Source organism: Castor canadensis, chromosome 2 (assembly GCF_047511655.1).
Source record: "Castor canadensis chromosome 2, mCasCan1.hap1v2, whole genome shotgun sequence".
NCBI lineage: Eukaryota > Metazoa > Chordata > Mammalia > Rodentia > Castoridae > Castor > Castor canadensis.
In genome coordinates this window covers 48,845,814-48,868,629 of record NC_133387.1, presented here as the reverse complement: position 1 = coordinate 48,868,629, position 22,816 = coordinate 48,845,814, and positions in this window count along the sequence as shown.

Here is a 22,816-nt window from a genome sequence, read left to right as displayed (position 1 = left end):
TTATGGGCATGTAACAAGAACAAGAAATAGACTTCAGTGTTTCAAGCCTTGGAAACGAAGTTTATGATAATTATGTATAGCCTTTATTGTCTGACATAAATGCATAATATATATATATAACTGTACTATATCCTGCAAATAATAGCATGCAACACAAAAATGACTGAGAGGCAAACATGGTTGAGGTGGAATCCAGGTAATGATATGACAATAGCACATGACTTGAGGGAACCAGAGCAAGTTTCATCTTTGCCACATGCTGCCTCTGTGATCTTGGTTAACTCAGTTAATCAAGAATTAACCAAATGTTTTGTCATTTAAAAAAATCTTTCCACAACCATTAACTATTATTATTGTTGTTGTTTTACAGTTTCTTAAAAGAAGTAAGTAGAAATTATAACTTAAAATTAGCTACTTGATTTAATTATTTAATTTTTCTTAATGACAAATCTTACATGAAATATATGTTGTTGAAGAATTAAAATTTTAAAATATCAATATGTTATGCATTGAACACTTAGCATATTAGGTTAAGAGGCTATATAGACCTAAATATATTCAATAGTTCTCAACTCTTAGGAAGCAACATACCAGATAGTTATCTGCATTGCATATTATTATTTTTGTGGTGCTGGGGATCTAATGCACTGTATATCACTGAACTTGAAAACCATTCATATAGCCATTTAAAATATTTTGATAAAAGCTATTTTTCTCCTCTCTCCAAAACAGATCTTTATTAGTTACTTATACATAGAAATGATTGTTTATTTAAATTGCGGTATAAAAGTTGCATGTAAGTAATATAAAAAGTTCATAATAAATAGATAAGGACAGTTGCACGGATAGAACTTGTGTGGATGGTCAAAAACTGTTGAATGACAATAAAAGGTGAGTCCAAAGAGAGAACGCATTGTTCTTTAGATAGCATAGTGGAACCAGTGGACAACTAATTCTTCCTTAACTAAGGAAACAACATAGCCCTGCCTCTTTCAGTATCTAGAATCACATATGAATAAAATGGCTTGACAATCCATTAATAACCAGGCATTTTTCCTCTTTTGAAATAAAATATCAGAAGCAAAACCATTGCATTACATTACCTCCATTAGTAGAAGATTACAAAGGGACCTGACATCCTCTCCCAACCCCACGCCTCAAAAATAAATCATTGGACCTAATTGTTTGCAAACTAAGTGTCTTCTATATGAAAAAAATTCCATTGTGTTGCTGATGTAAATAATAACGAATTTTTTGCATTTGAATGATTCAGAAAATAAATATTTGTGTCTTCCTCTCATTTAAGATTGATGATGTTTTTATTCTCTTCATTATTAAAGATTAAATTTCTCTTGACATGAAGCTTTTTCTGAGTTAATAAAGAAAATTGAAGAACAACTGTGGGTATGTAAAGAGCTGGAAATTTTTATAAAATGTTATATAATGTTGGAAACTTTTATATAATGTGTGTTTGCATATGTATATACACACATCTCCACTTGGAATAGCATCCAATTTTCTTTCTCTAGAACTGTGATGATAGGATAAGAAACTGTGCCAATTACAATAACATACAAATTAGTACTTTTTGTATTTAGGTGGGCCCAGAATGCTGTTGAAATGATGGATTAATATCAGCATATCCCTAACCAGATGCTACTTATTACTTGCAAGGAAAGAATTTTTTTATTAAGAAATCCATTTCTATTGAGAGCAGTTGAACAACAAACCCCATTTCTCAGAAGATACATTTGCTACTACTTAAGATTATTTAAGAAGATCTACTGGAGTCTCACTCTAAGTTCAGTGTTTATAATCTGAATTTAGAAAGATGACTGAAGTGTTTGATGTGATCCCAAGTACTGCTGTGATTTTTTTTCCTTTGGTTGTTTGATTTGGTTTGTTCAGTTTTTCACTTCAGCTCTTTAAGTACTTTGTTCTTTCTTTTTTATTATTTTCTTTACATTATATTTTTGAAATATTATGCATTAATAATATAAGGGAGTTATATTATGGTATTTCTATACATGTATATGGTGCACTTTGAACAAGCCTACACCTTCCATTGTGTTCCCATTTCCCCCTTCTTCCTCCCTGCTTTTACAGTGTTTGGTGGGTTTCTTTATGCTGTCTTTGAGTATATACATGTAGCATGCTTTGATCCTTTCCTTTCCCCTTCCCCCACCTATTGTTCCTCCTCCCCAGACCATCCCCCTTTCATATAGATGTTTCATTATTTTTATTATCATCATAATCACTATTTTAGGTCTAGGTTCCACAAATGAGTGAGAACTTGCAGTATTTGGCTTTTTGAGTATGGCAACAGCAGATAGGCAAGCTGAATGGCTTGATGTGACATAGAAACTGGGTCTGATACAGATATTAAATTAAAACTATCCCCACTTTATCCCACCACACCAATACACACTTATTTTATTACTTAGTTGTAGTTGTGAGTGTAAACATTGTTTTTCTCCAACTATAAAATAACCATCCAAAAACAGGATTTCATGTATATTTCTCTATATTACCTAGCAGACTGCCGTCACAGCTTAATAAATACTCTATGGAATCACAGAGTGGAAATTAGGACTCTATATAGATCATTCTATAATTAGAAAGCTCATTGTAAAACACAACATTCTAGCAAAAAGAAACTTAGTATAAGATGTATTTCCAATGGTGTGGGGAGTCCTTTATCCTGGCATCCACATCTCTATAATTTCACAATTTTGGTTCAGCTGTCCCATAATTTATTCATTTGTTAATTCATTCAGTCAATTGACTTTTAGTCTGGGCCATATACTGTATTGGACTCAAATAATAAAGATTGTCCTGTCCCTGACCTGAAGAGACTTAAACTATAGTCAGGAAAGGAGACAAGAAATTAATATAAAATGAAGTCTATACAAGAATGAATATAGAATTTTTCAACCTGTTGAAATTACCATAAGAAGGGGACTAAAGTAGAAAGAAGAAAAATAGAGTAGATGAACCAATTCGGGTTACAATACATATATTCATGGAAATGTCACAAGGAAACTCTCTGTGTAGCTATCTTAAATGAGCAAAAATGTCATTCTTTTTTCTACAAAATCAAAGAATAGGAAGGCTGAACAGGTTCTGCCTGGGGTGGTTGGTACCAGTGGGAGGGGGGAGGAGGTGAGTAAAGGGCACGGAAGGGTGAATATAGTGCAAATACTGTATACACATGTGTGTAAATGGAAAAATGATACCTGTTGAAATTGTTCCAGGAGTGGGGGGTGAGGGGAGAAAGGAAAATCTTGGATGGAGGTGGTACATTCAAGTATGATGTATTTTAAAAACTTTTGCAAATCCCACAATATACTCCCACCAAGCACAACAATAAAATAAACAAAAAAATAAAATAAAATGAAGATCTTGTCACTTATTTCTAGTAGAAGGGATAGTTTTACTTGTTTGTTTAGATTGTGCCTAATACTGTCAAGCTTTCTCTACATTTCAATAAGAACAGTTGCTTGTATTACTTGTGCTTGAGAAAAAGTATGCACGTTTCTCATAAACATGAAAGCTCTCTCACCTTGACCTCATTAAGCTTAGACTAGAAAAAGGGCAAGGAAGATGAGGTATGCTGCATCCTTCAGGCCCAAAAATCAACATCACAAGATCAGAACTGATGTGGGTCAGGATCTAAGGGTGAGAACCATGAGGATTTAGTACTTAGCATTTACTCACTTACTATGAGTAAGGCATGATTGGTTATTATTCTTGATCTGTCATCATCCATTTTCTTATCAGTGATAGAAAAAGTTATTGTCTCATTTTACTTTTTACAATTCTAATTGTAACAACCTCACTTTGACTTTGTGGAGACTTCTCTATTAATTCCTTCCTTCATACCATGCCAGTGTTAATTCTTGTCTTTCAAAAATTATAGCATTTGTGGCTTACTTCCATATATTGAACTCCTATGGAGACATGAAGTAATCTCTAATTTATTAGAAAAAACCCAGAAATTTGTAGTTTTTAGGAAGCTAAAATATATAATAGCTCATATGTGTTTAAAGATATATGACATGTTTTATGTATCAGTGGTTAATTTTGATGTACATACATGGGAATTTTTCTAGTTCCAAATCAAGATGAGAGAAGACTTTGTACAAAATTTTGGTAGAAAATTATTTGCAGAATTGTGTGTATTCACAGAAAATGATTACTCTCCTCTTAATACATTAGTAGGTCCTCATTTTAGAATCTTTCCATCAATTTTAGCCTTATTTCAGGAACTTGTCTCTATTAAACTGGATGCATTATTTATTTATGCCACTCAGTTCTCTAATCCTTTCAGCATATATTGCAAAAGGAAAAAGGAAAGAAATAAAGGCTTTTGAGTAGATAGCCTTAAAATATCAATGGAGTTAGCTGCATAGGCTTCAGTTGACACAAATGACAATGTGACAGCCAGGGTCTTGTATTTACTCCCCAGAATCTCAGTGTTGTATATCTGGTATGGCATCCCAGGTGCTCTACATAACCTGTGGATGCTATAATAAGCTATGTTAGCTTCTAGAGATGCTGTAAAACTTACCACAAACCAGAGCTTAAAAGAACAAAACCTTGTTCTCTCACAATTCTGGATGCTAGAACAGAAGTGTTAGCAGGGTCATATGTTTTTTGGAAAAGCACACAGGGAAGATCCTTTCTTCCCTCTTTCTAGCTATAGTAGTTGTTGACAATCCTTCCTGTTCTTATTTTCCTAGGCATATCACTTATTCTCTGCTTGTCTCCCTATGGCATTCTTTGGTTGTCAGTGCCCACCAAAATTTCCTTCTTCTTTTTGAAACAGCAGTCTTTAAGTTATGGCCCATTCTAATCCACTGTGACCTCATCTCAACTAGAATAATCTCCAAAGACCCTGCTTCCATATACAATCACATTTTGAGGTTCTGAGTAGACACGAATCTTTAGAAGATACTGTTTACCCAGTACATCTGATAAGAGTTAGTGGCCACTTATGTCAAACCTTTGAGTGCAATTAATATGACATTCTGCCAAGAGAGCTGTGTATTAATTACAATTTCTTATTTGAAGCAAATTCTTATTTCTTTCTTGGAAATTGGCTTATCAGGAGCAAAGATAACTGCAGTGGTTAAAAAAATAGAACCTTGATAGAATGGCAAAGCATAGTGCTGATCAGCTCATCATCCTTTCCCTTTGTGATCATTCTGTTCCATGCCTATCAGCATAATGGGCTACAGAAAAGTTCTCAGACTGTGTTTGTAAATGCCTGATGGAAATTCAAATCAGAGCACTGTAGAGTATTACACGAATTTAGAAAAAAAGAAAGTAAAAATCTTCCAAGGAAATTCAGGCTGAGTTTGGCTAAATGAATAAATGCTGTTCTCTAGAAAATTAAGTCATACATTAATAATCTCTTGCTCCACAGGGGGAAAAAAAGAATTGTCAGATATAGACTTATACTGGTTTCTTAGGTCCAGAACATTTTCCCACCAAACTCAGGTACTGATTTTTGAACATTAAATTTACAGGTCAGCAGACTTAAATATTTTAGTTTTTCAAAAGGTGTGAAGAATGGATGTCTCCACTCTTAAAAATTAATAATTTTTTAAAACCAGGCTCAACTCCAATATGATAGTCTTACCATCTCATTCCTCTACTTCCATATCTACGACTTCCCCCACATTGTCTCTGCTACCTCCCCCAACCATTCCTCTAACTCCAGAAACTAGAAACATGCTACCATTGCTGACCCTCCTTTTCTCCACTTAATAATCTATTTTTAATCTGTGAAGACTTCTATAAAGTCTTAGGATGATCAATAAAGGCACTGTTTTGGTAATTACCATAGGCTTTGGGAATTCCAAATTTTATGTGTGACTTTGGGTTGCTTATTGGTTTTGAGCTAGAATTTTATGTGTAAAATAGGCTTTTATATAGTCCTACTCAATCATGAGGATTAAGTAAGGTAGAATATAGAAAGTTCTTAGAACAGTCTCTGCACTAATAAGTGGTTGTTATTAATAACTGTTGTGAGGCTGGTATATAATATATATATGTATTCAAACTAATAATGGAAAATGTTGGATCACTTCATATACTGAACATAATTGCAATTTTAATAAAGTCCAACTGACATGATTTGCAGATGGAGTCCAATGGAATAGGACTCGATGAATATAGATATACTCCAGCTAAATTTCAATCTCAAAATTGTTACACAATAAGACACAGTCATTCAAATTGCTTCCTTCAAGTTGATTAATAATTAATAGAGAAAGGTTGAAACACTCAACCAAAGACCTGTAACATCTTAGCATTGGTGGTGATGAAGTTTTCAATGGATCACATGTCCTCCTGTGATAATGGAATTTAAATCTTTTTTCTCTGCTGCCCTACTCCACTCTTTTTTCCTTACTAATTTTGCTATTTTCACAGCTTAAATCAATAGTTAGAAAGTTGACAATGTGAAATGACAGTAGCCAAACCAGAAAACCCTACTTAATTTTGTTATTCTACCTAAGTGTTTCCTTGTGATTTAATTAGTCTTAGTTGTCTTTTAAGATATACAAGCCAAAACTTTGAATTTATGAAATAATATGTTTGAATTAATGGTGTCTCATTCCCAGTTCAAAATTTTATAACCTGATGAATAAAATGGACAGCTAAGCTCTGAAAATCCATGGATAGACATAAAGATCTGAGTTTCTAATTTCCTAATATTTATCACTTGCCTTTCATGAATGAGACTGGCTCACTGTTCTAAAAGCTGAGAAAATAAAACTTCTATTTCCTCTGCTTCCCTTTTGCAATAGATATCAAGATAACAGATGTGAAGAAAGGTCATGACTTTCTTAAAAGAAAGGTAAAGCCAATGACAGCAAAAGCAAAATGTGGAATAGTCATGGACACAAGGCTGACAAGATGTGTCTAATTTCCAACTAGATGTGCCAAAGTATACCCCACCCACTCCCCTGACAAATCCTTAGACTATGTGCCAAAGAAATTCCGATAAATGAGAAGCCACCATTGACGTATGGGCCAAGGGGGTCACACATCTGTTAGGCTTTGAGTGAAATGCAGACTTCCTAGCTATGCACAAAAGCTAAGTTTGATTTCCTAGAAACAGAAAGAGAAAAAAGATATTTAAAAATACATTTTGTGTTTCTGTAACAGAATGTCCTACATACTTGGTCAACTTGGGTCAGAGGTGCCAATAAAATTTTCATATCTTGAAATATGAATTTTAATGGAAGAGGGAATATTAAGCAGCTTTCTTAATTATTCAACCACATGGCCTTAAATTTCATTTATCCTTGGCACTTTAGAAAGGCATTCAATTTTAACTCATACTTGCTCAGTTTTGTAAAAGGGAAAGCCATAAAGATTTTAAATTAGCAAAAAAATTTGGCCCCCAAATAATCTAATGGTTACAATGTTGTTCTTCCAATACTCACAAAAAAGAAATAAGTTCAGCTAGTGAATGAATTTCTTATGCTATTAATCAAGCTATACTTTTTAATTAACAGCCTTCTATGGTTTTGGCACTGCAATTTTAGTGAGAAATAATAAAAAAAGATATACTCTCTAATAGGAAAGATAAAGCCGGCATCAATTTATTCACCTGTTGTTGGATTCTACTATTATGCCTAGTGCTTAATGGAAAACACAGTGTTTTTTATTTCTTTTTTTTTCTTTTATTATTCATATGTTCATACAAGGCTTGGGTCATTTCTCCCCCCTGACCCCACCCCCTCCCTTACCACCCACTCCACCCCCTGCCTCTCTCCTCCACCCCCTCAAACCCAGCAGAAACTATTTTGCCCTTATTTCTAATTTTGTTGTAGAGAGAGTATAAGCAATAATAGGAAGGAACAAGGGTTTTTGCTGGTTGAGATAAGGATAGCTATACAGGACATTGACTCACATTGATTTCCTGTGCGTGGGTGTTACCTTCTAGGTTAAATCTTTTTGATCTAACCTTTTCTCTATTTTTTAGGTGTCTTACCTATCCTCACCCCTCCCTTGTGTACTATCGCTTTATCATGTGCTCAAAGTCCAATCCCCTTGTTGTGTTTACCCTTGATCTAATGTCCACATATGAGGGAGAACATACGATTTTTGGTCTTTTGGGCCAGGCTAACCTCACTCAGAATGATGTTCTCCAATTCCATCCATTTACCAGCAAATGATAACATTTCGTTCTTCTTCATGGCTGCATAAAATTCCATTGTGTATAGATACCACATTTTCTTAATCCATTCGTCAGTGGTGGGGCATCTTGGCTGTTTCCATAACTTGGCTATTGTGAATAGTGCAGCAATAAACATGGGTGTGCAGGTGCCTCTGGAGTAACCTGTGTCACAGTTTTTTGGGTATATCCCCAAGAGTGGTATTGCTGGATCAAATGGTAGATCAATGTCTAGCTTTTTAAGTAGCCTCCAAATTTTTTTCCAGAGTGCTTGTACTAGTTTACATTCCCACCAACACTGTATGAGGGTTCCTTTTACCCCGCATCCTCGCCAACACCTGTTGTTGGTGGTGTTGCTGATGATGGCTATTCTAACAGGGGTGAGGTGGAATCTTAGTGTGGTTTTAATTTGCATTTCTTTTATTGCGAGGGATGGTGAGCATTTTTTCATGTGTTTTTTGGCCATTTGAATTTCTTCTTTTGAGAAAGTTCTGTTTAGTTCACTTGCCCATTTCTTTATTGGTTCATTAGTTTTGGGAGAATTTAGTTTTTTAAGTTCCCTATATATTCTGGTTATCAGTCCTTTGTCTGATGTATAGTTGGCAAATATTTTCTCCCACTCTGTGGGTGTTCTCTTCAGTTTAGAGACCATTTCTTTTGATGAACAGAAGTTTTTAGCTTTATGCGGTCCCATTTATCTATGCTATCTCTTAGTTGCTGTGCTGCTGGGGTTTTGTTGAGAAAGTTCTTACCTATACCTACTGACTCCAGAGTATTTCCTACTCTTTCCTGTATCAACTTTAAAGTTTGTGGTCTCATATTAAGATCCTTGATCCATTTTGAGTTAATCTTGGTATAGGGTGATATACATGGATCTAGTTTCAGTTTTTTGCAGACTGCTAACCAGTTTTCCCAGCAGTTTTTGTTGAAGAGGCTGCTATTTCTCCATCGTATATTTTTAGCTCCTTTGTCAAAGACAAGTTGTTTATAGTTGTTTGGCTTCATATCTGGGTCCTCTATTGTGTTCCACTGGTCTTCATGTCTGTTTTTGTGCCAGTACCATGCTGTTTTTATCGTTATTGCTTTGTAATATAGTTTGAAGTCAGGTATTGTGATACCTCCTGCATTGTTCTTTTGACTGAGTATTGCCTTGGCTATTCGTGGCCTCTTGTGTTTCCATATAAATTTAACATTAGATTTTTCAATCTCTTTGATGAATGTCATTGGAATTTTGATGGGAATTGCATTAAACATGTAGATTACTTTTGGGAGTATAGACATTTTGACTATGTTGATTCTACCAATCCATGAGCATGGGAGATCTCTCCACTTTCTATAGTCTTCCTCAATCTCTTTCTTCAGAAGTGTATAGTTTTCTTGTAGAGGTCTTTCACATCTTTTGTTAGGTTTACACCTAGGTATTTGATTTTTTTTGAGGCTATTGTAAATGGAATTGTTTTCATACATTCTCTTTCCGTTTGCTCATTGTTAGTGTATAGAAATGCTAATGATTTTTCTATGTTGATTTTATATCCTGCTACCTTGCTATAGCAATTGATGATGTCTAGACGCTTCTGAGTAGGGTTTTTTGGGTCTTTAAGGTATAGGATCATGTCGTCTGCAAATAGGGATATTTTGACAGTTTCTTTACCTATTTGTATTCCTTTTATTCCTTCTTCTTGCCTAATTGCTCTGGCTAGGAATTCCAGTACTATGTTGAATAGGAGTGGAGATAGTGGGCATCCTTATCTGGTTCCTGATTTTAGAGGGAATTGTTTCAGTTTTTCTCCATTAAGTATAATGCTGGCTGTAGGTTTGTCATATAAAGCTTTTATAATGTTGAGGTACTTTCCTTCTATTCCTAGTTTTCTTAGAGCTTTTATCATGAAATGATGTTGGATCTTATCAAAGGCTTTTTCTGCATCTATTGAGATGATCAAGTGGTTTTTGTCTTTGCTTCTGTTAATGTGGTTTATTACGTTTATTGACTTTCGTATGTTGAACCACCCCTGCATCCCTGGGATGAAGCCTACTTGGTCATAGTGAATAATCTTTTAGATGTGTTGTTGAATTTGTTTTGCCATTTTTTTTTGAGGTTTTTTGCGTCAATGTTCATTAAGGAGATTGGCCTATAGTTCTCCTTTTTGGAGGTGTCTTTGCCTGGTTTTGGGATAAGTGTAATACTGGCTTCATAAAATGTGTTTGGCAGTTTTCCTTCCCTTTCTATTTCGTGGAACACTTTAAGGAGGGTTGATATCAGTTCTTTAAAGATCTGATAGAATTCAGCAGAGAATCCATCAGGTCCTGGACTTTTCTTTTTGGGGAGACTCTTGATTGCTGCTTCAATTTCATTTTGTGTTATAGGTCTATTCAGGTGATTAATTTCCTCTTGGTTCAGTTTTGGATGATCAATATGTATCTAGAAATCTGTCCATTTCTTTAAGATTTTCGAATTTATTTGAATATAGGTTCTCAAAGTAGTCTCTGATGATTTCCTGGACTTCCATGGTGTTTGTTGTTATCTCCCCTTTTGCATTCCTGACTCTACTAATTTGGGTTTTTTCTCTCCTCATTTTAGTCAGGTTTGCCAGGGGTCTGTCGATCTTGTTTATTTTTTCAAAGAATCAACTTTTTGTTTCATTAATTCTTGGTATTTTTTTTTTGGTTTCTATTTCATTGATTTCAGCTCTTATTTTTATTATTTCTCTCCTTCTATTTGTTTTGGGATTTGCTTGTTCTTGTTTTTCTAGGAGTTTGAGATGTATCATTAGGTCATTGATTTGGGATCTTTCAGTCTTTTTAATATATGCACTCATGGCTATAAACTTTCCTCTCAGGACTGCCTTAGCTGTGTCCCATAGGTTCCGGTAGGTTGTGTTTTCATTTTCATTGACTTCCAGGAAATTTTTAATTTCCTCTTTTATTGCATCGATGATCCATTCTTCATTAAGTAATGAGTTATTTAGTTTCCAGCTATTTGCATGTATTTTTCTTTACTTTTGTTGTTGAGTTCTACTTTTACTGCATTGTGATCAGATAGTATGCACGGTATAATTTCTATTTTCTTATATTTGCTGAGACTTGCTTTGTGCCCTAGGATATGATCTATTTTGGAGAATGTTCCACGGGCTGCTGAGACGAATGTATATTGTGTAGAGGTTGGATGAAATGTTCTATAGACATCTACTAGGTCCATTTGATCTATTGCATATTTTAGATCTTGGATTTCTTTATTGAGTTTTTGTTTGGATGACCTATCTATTGATGATAATGTGGTGTTAAAGTCTCCCACAACCACTGTCTTGGCATTTATATATGCTTTTAGGTCTTTCAGGGTATGTTTGATGAAATTGGGTGCGTTGACATTGGGTGCGTACAGATTGATGATTATTATTTCCTTTTGGTCTATTTCCCCTTTTATTAGTATGGAATGTCCTTCTTTATCTCGTTTGATCAATGTAGGTTTGAAGTCTACTTTGTCAGAGATAAGTATTGCTACTCCTGCCTGTTTTCAGGGGCCATTGGCTTGGTAAATCTTCTTCCAGCCTTTCATCCTAAGCCTATGCTTATTTCTGTTGGTGAGATGGGTCTCCTGTAAGCAACAAATTGTTGGATCTTCCTTTTTAATCCATTTTGTCAAGCAGTGTCTTTTGATGGGTGAAATAAGTCCATTAACATTAAGTGTTAGTACTGGTAGGTATGTGGTGATTACTGTCATTTAGTTGTCTTAGTTGTTTGAAGGTTTGATTGTGTGTACCTAAGTTGAGGTTACTCTCTACTGTCTTGCTTTTTCTTTTCCTGTGGTTTGGTGCTGCCTGTCTTTTCATGGTTAAGTTGGGTGTCACTTTGTGTGCAGGATCCCTTGCAGAATCTTTTGTAGTGGTGGCTTTGTGATCACATATTGTTTTAGTTTCTGCTTATCATGGAAGACTTTTATTGCTCTATCTATTTTGAATGATAGTTTTGCTGGGTAGAGTATCCTGTGGTTGAAATTATTTTCATTCAGTGCCCGGAAGATCTCACCCCACGCTCTTCTTGCTTTTAATGTTTCTGTTGAGAAGTCTGCTGTGATTTTGATGGGTTTACCTTTGTATGTTACTTGTTTTTTCTCTCTTGCAGCCTTCAATATTCTTTCCTTAGTTTCTGAACTTGTTGTTTTAATGTTGATATGTCATGGAGTAGTTCTATTTTGATCTGGTCTGTTTGGTGTCCTGGAGGCCTCTTGCATTTGTATGGGAATATCTTTCTGTAGATTTGGGAAATTTTCCATTATTATTTTGTTGAATATATTACACATTCCCTTCGCTTGCACCTCTTCTCCTTCTTCGATGCCCATGATTCTCAAGTTTGGTCTTTTGATGGAGTCAGTGAGTTCTTGCATTTTCTTTTCACAGGTCTTGAGTTGTTTAATTAGTAGTTCTTCAGTTTTTCCTTTAATTACCATTTCATCTTCAGGTTCTGAGATTCTGTCTTCTGTTTGTTCTATTCTGCTGGATTGGCCTTCTGTTTTGTTTTGCAGTTCTGTTTCGTTCTTTTTTCTGAGGTTTTCCATATCCTGGCTGTTTTCCTCTTTAATGTTGTCTATTTTTGTCCTGAGTTCATTTATCTGTTTATTCATCCTGTTCTTGCTTTCACTTTGGTGTTTATACAGTGTTTCTATGGTTTCCTTTTCTTCTTTTGCTGTTTCAAATTCTCTATTTTTGTTGTTGGAATTTCTTGAGTGTCTCCTGTACATTTTGGTTGACCCTATCCAGTATCATCTCTATAAAATTCTCATTGAGTACTTGTAGTATGTCTTCTTTTAAATTATTCTTGTGGGGTTCATTGGGTCCTTTGGCATAGTTTATCTTCATTTTGTTGGAGTCTGGATCTGAGTTTCCATTTTCTTCATTCCCCTCTGGTTCCTGTACTAATTTTTTGCTGTGGGGTTACTGGTTTCCCTATTTTTTCTGTCTTCCCGTCATTGTCTTTGGTGTTGTTACTGTCCCTGTACTGTGTGCAATTAAGTATTTTCTAGGTTGTAATAATAACAATGGTAATATTTAGAATGGAAGGGTAAGCTGAGATGGAAAGCAAGAAGTTAAAGAAAAGGGGAAAACAAATACACAAACAAGAGGGAGAAAGCAGAACAAGGTTTCAGACAAGAAAGTTTCAAAGGTATAAACAGGGAGCGTTAGTGTACTAATTGACAGTAAGCTGAACAGACATTAGAGGGACAGAGATAGGATTGAAAATCAAAAATCAAAAAAAAAATTAAGATAGGAATAAAAATAAAAAATAAGTAAATGAAAGTAATATCTATATATTAATTATGAATTAAAATAAAATGGAAAATAGAAAATTAAAAAAAATAAAAACCAAAAAACCCTCCAAGTTCAAATGCAATGAAGTTTCCGCCTTAATAATTCAGGTGTCCGTCTCAGTCTCCAGTCCTGGAGATGGTGCCTCAGATGTTGTTCTGTAGTTGTCTCATCAAAGGGGACGCATAAAGTAGAACAAAACTACACACACACACACACACACACACAAAAACCCACCTAGTGTCCCAAGTTCAAATGCAATACAGTTTCAGTAAGGAAAACACAGTTTTTAGCAAAAGCATCCTTTGTTGGTATACACCAAATATTTCTTTCATGAGTAGATTAACAGAAATATTTTCTTTTTTTGTGTGTGGGATCAGGGTTGAACTCAGGGTCTCTTACTTGCAAAGCAGGCACTCTACTGCTTGAGCCACCCCTCCAGTCCATTTTGCTTTGGTTATTTTGGAGATGGGGTATTGGGAACTATTTGCCCAGGAAGATTTTGAACCACAATTCTCCTGGTCTCAACCGCCCAAGTAGCTAGGATTACAAGCATGAGCCACCAATTCCTGGTTTATTTTCACTTTTGATATTCAAAAATTTCATTTCTTCAAATAATTTTCTATTTTTAATAGTAGGGATTCATGTCTCTAAAAATTTAGAAAAATTGTGTATTTGAGATATTATAAATTTTTTAGAGATGCAATGGTTTCTAAAAAGTTTCTCACTGTAAGGAGGGCATGAGCTTTAAATACCAGATGTTACAGTTCCAAGAAGAAAGCATGTTATAACAGCTCCAGATAAATAATAGAACAAAAATTTAGCAGTCATGAATAAATATTCATCATAAATGAAAACCGATCTATTAGTTTACCTGACATAGGTTAGTACTTGTAAAAATTGTTTAATTGGCAAATACTAAATTAAATTTCCTGAAAACACATCATTCAATTATTAGTTACAAAAATAAAGCTATATGTTGAGTTAAAAATTACTCCCACCTCATTAAAAAGCAAGTCACTGCTGAGTGCATAAAATCTATAAGCAAGACAAAGTGTTTTATTCAAATAATTTTTCTGAAATATAAGTTGGCAAACATAACACCCATGCTTCCTTGAAGGTAAGACAGCTTATTTTATGTGCTTTAAAGCAAATGAATTATTAAAAATGCAGAAATCCTAATACATTATCCACTTACAGAATATTTACTCAGTAATGAGATAAAATTGAAGAGAAAAAGAATAATTATAAATCTTATTATAAAGTATAAATTGATGAGCTATCACAGCTTTTGATTATATATAAACATGTTTTATATAGACCTTCTAAATGCTATATTTTCTGCCCATTTCCAAATTCATTGTTGACATCAAGGAATCCATAAGTACTAATAAAATTAGACTCAGCTGGGCATTCATGAGTCACACCATGATCATAGATATTTGAAAAAGCAGAATAGGACCTGTGTTTTTACATGAAATTATGTAATCTTGGCCCTTGTTGAAGTCTGAAAAGTTGACTTAATTAATAAAAAGGAAACATTCATTTTTCTTCTAAGTGCCACTTATAATAGTTACATTTACAATAGATGGCGTGGATATATTTTGCATTATACTTTAGCTACTAAAGTTACATAAAGTTACATAAATTTTAAGTCTCATATCAAACATATGTTTGACTTCCTTAGTCAAAAACATTTTATATGTATTTCTAACTTTCTGTTTATCTTGAAAATTAAAGCAAATTAAGACTTGGACTTGGCACTTTGCAAATCTCTTCAGTTGTTATGGTAGTCTTTGCTAAAAGTTCTTCTGTAAGGGAAAACAGGCATGTGTCCTCAGTTGGCCTCCTTGTCTAAAATAAACCATAGGAGCTGAGACAAAGCTGGATGAAATTCAAGAATGAATCTGCACACATGCTTGAAGATTTAACTGGAAGAAAATCTTCAAGAAAACCAAAAAGCAAATACTGCCCCCCCACATACTTTTTCCTATTTTATTCTTTTACAGTATTTGAATTGCTAGTAAAAATTTGCCCAAATTCAGAAAAACTTAGCATATATAAAATGTACATATGATCTTCTAAGTGTCCAGTATTTTTTTAAAAAGACATTATTTGCAAGTTATCAATTTAACTTTATGTCTCTTGAGTCTTTTTTTAAATTACACTTAGGTTCTCATTAGGGAAACAAATAACTCCTATATCTTTTAAGAGACTATTGATCATCAATGTAACGAGGGTGTATTGGAGCCAGTTTGTACCAGCTTGTCAGAGCCAATCATGTGCGTATTTTCATAGCCCTGTGTTCAGTGATGCCATATTGGTGCTTGAAATCAAACGTGGTGGGAATATTTATAGCACAGAAATAAAAAATTACTATACATCTGGTCTCCTCCTGGCCCCTCATCTGCCCTGAGAACTGGCTTTCCACTGTACCATTGAATATAAATATATAATAAGGAATTCCAAGATGGCGGCTAGAGGTAGGAAGCAGAAAGCGAGCCTCCTATAGTGAAATCTTGGAGAGACGCTGGAGACACACTTTGCAGGCATAATCACCGAGAAAAGGCATAACTTTGACTCCTCCACATCTCCAGCCGGCACAGAGAATCTCCACTTCACGTTAAACGGAGAACCGAGGAGGCCCCCGGGCCGCCAGTGGCCAGCGCCGATACGGCTTGGGAAGACGCGGACCAGGTGAGCTTCACGGTACCGCGGTTCCCCCACAGACAAGCCTGGGCCAGAGCAGTATAGCCCCCTGGACAGACTGACCTCCACCCGGGAAAAAAAAGAGAAACTGAGTACTAAGCAATAAGAACAGTTAAGACACGCTGGAAAGAGGGTGGGGCGCCCTGAGCGCTGAAGATTGGGGGAAGGGACTCCTTCCCGGGACTGTAAATAAACGAGCCGGGCGGGCCGGAGAGGCTCTGGTGGGAGCGGGGCGCGCCAGCAACCAGGAGCGGGGAAGCTTGTGAGAGGAGGGAAGACCCACTTCCCACGTGAACTGTAAATAAACACGCAGGCCTGACAACGCGGGGCAGTGTCGCCTTTCTCAGTGCTTGGAAAGGGAAAAGCCTGTAGCAGAGGCCCCCCTCCCCCGCACAGGAGAACTCTGAGCAAACAAAGCCTGTGGGACCAGGTGAGTGCTAAGCTCACCCCAGAGATCTGCATAAATAACGCCGCCAGCTACAGGCTGAGAGCAGCAGGCAGGCAAGCCACAGTTGCAGATACCACTCTCAGAACTGCCTCCAGACGCTTTTTTTTCTTTTTCTCCCTACCTTTGATGAGAGAACAACCGAATTACACCTGCAAGCTGAAAAACTTACTGAAACTGTATTGCATTTGAACTGGGGACACTTGGTGGGGCTTTTTTTTTTTTTCTTCTGTGTGTGTGTGAGTGTAGTTTTGTTCTACTTTATGCATCCCCTTTGATGAGACAACTACAGAACAATATCTGAGGCAACAACTCCAGGACTGGAGATTGAGACGGACATCGATATTATTAAGACTGAAATTGCATTGCATATAAACTTGGAAGTTTTTTGGTTTTTTGGGTTTTTTTTGTTTTTTTTAATTTTCTATTTTCCATTTTATTTTAATTCATTTTTATAAATAGATATTACTTTCATATACTTATTTTTTATTTTTTTTATCTTTGATTTTCAATCCTCTCTCTGTCACTCTATTGTCTGTTCAGCTTACTGTCGATTAGTACACTAACACTCCCTGTTTATACCTTTGAAACTCTCTTGTCTGATACCTTGTTCTGCTTTCTCCCTCTTGTCTGTATATTTGTTTTCCCCTTCTCTTTAACTTCTTGCTTTCCATCTCAGCTCACTCTTCCATTCTCAATATTACCATTGTTATTATTACAAGCTAGAAAATACTTAATTACACACAGTACAGGGACAGTAACAACACCAAGGACAATGACAGGAAGACAGAAAAAACAAGGAAACCAGTTTCCCCACAGCAAAAAATTAGTACAGGAACCAGAGGGGAATGAAGAGAACAGAAACTCAGAGCCAGACTCCAACAAAATGAAGATAAACTATGCCAAAGGACCCAATGAAGCCTACAAGAATAATTTAAAAGAAGACATACTACAAGTACTCAATGAGAATTTTATAGAGATGATACTGGATAGGGTCAACCAAAATGTACAGGAGACACTCAAGAAATTCCAAGACAATAAAAATAGAGAATTTGAAAAAGCAAAAGAAGAAATAAAGGAAACCATAGAATCACTGTATAAACACCAAAGTGAAAGAGAGAACACAATGAATAAATTGATAAATGAACTCAGGACAAAAATAGACAACAATAAAGAAGAAAACAGCCAGGATATGGAAAACCTCAGAAAAAAGAACGAAACAGAACTGCAAAACAAAACAGAAGGCCAATCCAGCAGAATAGAACAAACAGAAGACAGAATCTCAGAACCTGAAGATGAAATGGTAATTAAAGGAAAAACTGAAGAACTACTAATTAAACAACTCAAGACCTGTGAAAAGAAAATGCAAGAACTCACTGACTCCATCAAAAGACCAAACTTGAGAATCATGGGCATCGAAGAAGGAGAAGAGGTGCAAGCGAAGGGAATGCGTAATATATTCAACAAAATAATAACAGAAAATTTCCCAAATCTAGAGAAAGATATTCCCATACAGATGCAAGAGGCCTCCAGGACACCAAACAGACCAGATCAAAATAGAACTACTCCACGACATATCATCATTAAAACAACAAGTTCAGAAACTAAGGAAAGAATATTGAAGGCTGCAAGAGAGAAAAAACAAGTAACATACAAAGGTAAACCCATCAAAATCACAGCAGACTTCTCAACAGAAACATTAAAAGCAAGAAGAGCATGGGGTGAGATCTTCCGGGCACTGAATGAAAATAACTTCAACCCCAGGATACTCTACCCAGCAAAGCTATCATTCAAAATAGATGGAGCAATAAAAGTCTTCCATGATAAGCAGAAACTAAAACAATATGTGACCACAAAGCCACCATTACAAAAGATTCTGCAAGGGATCCTGCACACAGAAAGTGACACCCAACTTAACCATGAAAAGGCAGGCAGCACCAAACCACAGGATAAGAAAAAGCAAGACAGTAGAGAGTAACATCAACTTAGGTACACACAATCAAACCTTCAAACAACTAAGATAACTAAATAGCAGGAATCACCACATACCTATCAGTACTAACACTTAATGTTAATGGACTTATTTCACCCATCAAAAGACACCGTTTGACAAAATGGATTAAAAAAGAAGATCCAACAATTTGTTGCTTACAGGAGACTCATCTCACCGACAGAAATAAGCATAGGCTTAGGATGAAAGGCTGGAAGAAGATTTACCAAGCCAATGGCCCCCGAAAACAAGCAGGAGTAGCAATACTTATCTCTGACAAAGTAGACTTCAAACCTACATTGATCAAACGAGATAAAGAAGGACATTCCATACTAATAAAAGGGGAAATAGACCAAAAGGAAATAATAATCATCAATCTGTACACACCCAATGTCAACGCACCCAATTTCATCAAACATACCCTGAAAGACCTAAAAGCATATATAAACACCAACACAGTGGTTGTGGGAGACTTTAATACTCCATTATCATCAATAGATAGGTCATCCAAACAAAAACTCAATAAAGAAATCCAAGATCTAAAATATGCAATAGATCAAGTGGACCTAGTAGATGTCTATAGAACATTTCATCCAACCTCTACACAATATACATTCTTCTCAGCAGCCCATGGAACCTTCTCCAAAATAGATCATATCCTAGGGCACAAAGCAAGCCTCAGCAAATATAAGAAAATAGAAATAATACCATGCATACTATCTGACCACAATGCAGTAAAAGTAGAACTCAACAACAAAAGTAAAGACAAAAAACATGCAAACAGCTGGAAACTAAATAACTCATTACTTAATGAAGAATGGATCATCGATGCAATAAAAGAGGAAATTAAAAAGTTCCTAGAAGTCAATGAAAATGAAAACACAACCTACCAGAACCTATGGGACACAGCTAAGGCAGTCTTGAGAGGAAAGTTTATAGCCATGAGTGCATATATTAAAAAGATTGAAAGATCCCAAATCAATGACCTAATGATACATCTCAAACTCCTAGAAAAACAAGAACAAGCAAATCCCAAAACAAATAGAAGGAGAGAAATAATAAAAATAAGAGCTGAAATCAACGAAATAGAAACCAAAAAAACCATACAAAGAATTAATGAAACAAAAAGTTGGTTCTTTGAAAAAATAAACAAGATCGATAGACCCCTGGCAAACCTGACTAAAATGAGGAGAGAAAAAACCCAAATTAGTAGAATCAGGAATGCAAAAGGGGAGATAACAACAAACACCATGGAAGTCCAGGAAATCATCAGAGACTACTTTGAGAACCTATATTCAAATAAATTTGAAAATCTCAAAGAAATGGACAGATTTCTAGATACATATGATCATCCAAAACTGAACCAAGAGGAAATTAATCACCTGAATACACCTATAACACAAAATGAAATTGAAGCAGCAATCAAGAGTCTCCCCAAAAAGAAAAGTCCAGGACCTGATGGATTCTCTGCTGAATTCTATCAGATCTTTAAAGAACTGATATCAACCCTCCTTAAAGTGTTCCACGAAATAGAAAGGGAAGGAAAACTGCCAAACACATTTTATGAAGCCAGTATTACACTTATCCCAAAACCAGGCAAAGACACCTCCAAAAAGGAGAACTATAGGCCAATCTCCTTAATGAACATTGACGCAAAAAACCTCAAAAAAAAAAATGGCAAAACAAATTCAACAACACATCTAAAAGATTATTCACTATGACCAAGTAGGCTTCATCCCAGGGATGCAGGGGTGGTTCAACATACGAAAGTCAATAAACGTAATAAACTACATTAACAGAAGCAAAGACAAAAACCACTTGATCATCTCAATAGATGCAGAAAAAGCCTTTGATAAGATCCAACATCATTTCATGATAAAAGCTCTAAGAAAACTAGGAATAGAAGGAAAGTACCTCAACATTATAAAAGCTTTATATGACAAACCTACAGCCAGCATTATACTTAATGGAGAAAAACTGAAACAATTCCCTCTAAAATCAGGAACCAGATAAGGATGCCCACTATCTCCACTCCTATTCAACATAGTACTGGAATTCCTAGCCAGAGCAATTAGGCAAGAAGAAGGAATAAAAGGAATACAAATAGGTAAAGAAACTGTCAAAATATCCCTATTTGCAGACGACATGATCCTATACCTTAAAGACCCAAAAAACTCTACTCAGAAGCTTCTAGACATCATCAATAGCTATAGCAAGGTAGCAGGATATAAAATCAACATAGAAAAATCATTAGCATTTCTATACACTAACAATGAGCAAACGGAAAAAGAATGTATGAAAACAATTCCATTTACAATAGCCTCAAAAAAAATCAAATACCTAGGTGTAAACCTAACAAAAGATGTGAAAGACCTCTACAAGGAAAACTATACACTTCTGAAGAAAGAGATTGAGGAAGACTATAGAAAGTGGAGAGATCTCCCATGCTCATGGATTGGTAGAATCAACATAGTAAAAATGTCTATACTCCCAAAAGTAATCTACATGTTTAATGCAATTCCCATCAAAATTCCAATGACATTCATCAAAGAGATTGAAAAATCTAATGTTAAATTTATATGCAAACACAAGAGGCCACGAATAGCCAAGGCAATACTCAGTCAAAAGAACAATGCAGGAGGTATCACAATACCTGACTTCAAACTATATTACAAAGCAATAATAATAAAAACAGCATGGTACTGGCACAAAAACAGACATGAAGACCAGTGGAACAGAATAGAGGATCCAGATATGAAGCCACACAACTATACGCAACTTATCTTTGACAAAGGAGCTAAAAATATACGATGGAGAAATAGCAGCCTCTTCAACAAAAACTGCTGGGAAAACTGGTTAGCAGTCTGCAAAAAACTGAAACTAGATCCATGTATATCACCCTATACCAAGATTAACTCAAATGGATCAAGGATCTTAATATCAGACCCCAAACTCTTAAGTTGATACAAGAAAGAGTAGGAAATACTCTGGAATTAGTAGGTATAGGTAGGAACTTTCTCAATGAAACCCCAGCAGCACAGCAACTAAGAGATAGCATAGATAAATGGGACCTCATAAAACTAAAAAGCTTCTGTTCATCAAAAGAAATGGTCTCTAAACTGAAGAGAACACCCACAGAGTGGGAGAAAATATTTGCCAATTATACATCAGACAAAGGACTAATAACCAGAATATACAGGGAACTTAAAAAACTAAATTCTCCCAAAACTAATGAACCAATAAAGAAATGGGCATGTGAACTAAACAGAACTTTCTCAAAAGAAGAAATTCAAATGGCCAGAAAACACATGAAAAAATGCTCACCATCTCTAGCAATAAAGGAAATGCAAATTAAAACCACACTAAGATTCCACCTCACCCCTGTTAGAATAGCCATCATCAGCAACACCACCAACAACAGGTGTTGGCGAGGATGCGGGTAAAAAGGAACCCTCTTACACTGTTGGTGGGAATGTAGACTAGTACAACCACTCTGGAAAAAAATTTGGAGGCTACTTAAAAAGCTGGACATCGATCTACCATTTGATCCAACAATACCACTCTTGGGGATATACCCAAAAGACTGTGACACAGGTTACTCCAGAGGCACCTGCACACCCATGTTTATTGCGGCACTATTCACAATAGCCAAGTTATGGAAACAGCCAAGATGCCCCAGCACTGACGAATGGATTAAGAAAATGTGGTATCTATACACAATGGAATTTTATGCAGCCATGAAGAAGAACGAAATGTTATCATTCGCTGGTAAATGGATGGAATTGGAGAACATCATTCTGAGTGAGGTTAGCCTGGCTCAAAAGACCAAAAATCGTATGTTCTCCCTCATATGTGGACATTAGATCAAGGGCAAACACAACAAGGGGATTGGACTATGAGCACATGATAAAAGCGATAGTACACAAGGGAGGGGTGAGGATAGGTAAGACACCTAAAAAATTAGCTAGCATTTGTTGCCCTTAATGCAGAGAAACTAAAGCAGATACCTTAAAGCAACTGAGGCCAATAGGAAAAGGAGACCAGGAACTAGAGAAAAGGTTAGATTAAAAAGAATTAACCTAGAAGGTAACACCCACGCACAGGAAATCAATGTGAGTCAATGCCCTGTATAGCTATCCTTATCTCAACCAGCAAAACCCCTTGTTCCTTCCTATTATTGC